Consider the following 1,581-nt stretch of genomic DNA (forward strand, 5'->3'; position numbering starts at 1 on the left):
TCGTGAGGGCTTCCCCCTCTAAGTATAGCGGCAGCAGGGTGACCACATCTTCTATCTTTTGGAGCTTCGCCACCATTTTTAATTTCTCCAGCCACTTAATCAGGTCACCCTCCCCAGTAAAGGGTCTCAACATCTGAGTGCTCAGTCTCCACTCAGCCATGTTAATTTGCTTGATGTGCCGAAATAGCTTGTCGTTTGCGTGACACTGCTGTCCGAACTTTTCACTTCCTGGTTACCACTTGGCGCGTCTTCTCTCCACTCCAAAACGAACTTCTGCAACTTTAGCTTTTCTCTCCCCGAATCCGACTTTTCTCTTCTACAAATACAACTTCTCTGCTCGCAATCTAACTTCAGAATGCCTTCCTTCCCCAAATCACTCCTCTTTTATCTCCAATCAGGAGCATCTCATTTGCATACCTCGTGGTCACCCTGTAGGCATATAAAGAAACAGGGCAGCCATTTTTGTTTCTTTCTTCTTCATTATGAACACGAGGTAAGCCACACAAAAACGCGGTCGGTCGTTCTTGTTTCTTTTTTCTTCATTTACACCACAGACACCCACATGGCTAGCAAATATAGACCAATCTGCTGCCTCACAACAACCTACAAGCTCCTAACAGGGATAATCGCTGATGCAACATACGACCATCTGATTGCTTGTGATTACCTCGAAAGTGAGCAGAGGGGGTGTACAAGGAAAAAACTAGGCACAAGATACCAACTCCTTGTAAAGATAACAATATTAGAAGACTGCAGAAGACAAAGAAATCTGTCAATGACCTGGATTGATTACAAAAAGGCCTTTGACAGTATAGCTCATTCCTGGATACTTCGCTGTTTGGAGCTGTACAATGTGTACACTGATATTACATCATACCTTAAAAACAAATGGCCAGATGGTGCACATCAATTACGTTGCAGCACACGGAAGGAAGTATACAGACCCCAAACATAAAAATCAAGCGAGGAATATTCCAGGGAGACAGCCTCTCGCCGCTCCTTTTCTGCCTCACAATGAATCCACTAACTAAGCTACTTAAGCGATCGAATGCTGGATAAAATCTCAGCATGGGCAGAAAGAAGGAGGAAAATAAAAGAGTAAAGAATCTACCCTTTATGGACGACTTGAAACTCTATGTGGAATCCGAGAATCAACTTGTCTCTCTGATCGACATTGTTAAAAATTATACATGGGACATCTGCATGGAGTTTGGATTCGACAAATGCGCTAATTGCACCATAAGGAAGGGAAGAAAGACAGCATCAGAACATCTTAATCTTGACAATGGCTCTATTGAAGACCTTGAAGAAGATGCTGTCTATAAATACCTGGGAGTAGAGGAGAATGAGACACTTGAACATGGAAAGATGAAAGAAAAAGTGCAGGGAGAATACTTCAAGCGACTTAAAAAAATTCTCTCATAAGAACTATCACCGAAAAACAAAATTACTGCCATTAATTAATTGGCAATACCCGTTGTATCTTATGGATTTAGCATAATCAATTGGCCACACAACTGCATCAATAATCTTGACGTAAGAACTCGATAAATGCTAGCCCTTCATAAAGTCATTTACAAA

The sequence above is a fragment of the Euprymna scolopes genome, chromosome 41 (genome assembly GCF_053919585.1).
Source record: "Euprymna scolopes isolate OS-2025 chromosome 41, ASM5391958v1, whole genome shotgun sequence".
NCBI classification, from domain to species: Eukaryota; Metazoa; Mollusca; class Cephalopoda; order Sepiida; family Sepiolidae; genus Euprymna; species Euprymna scolopes.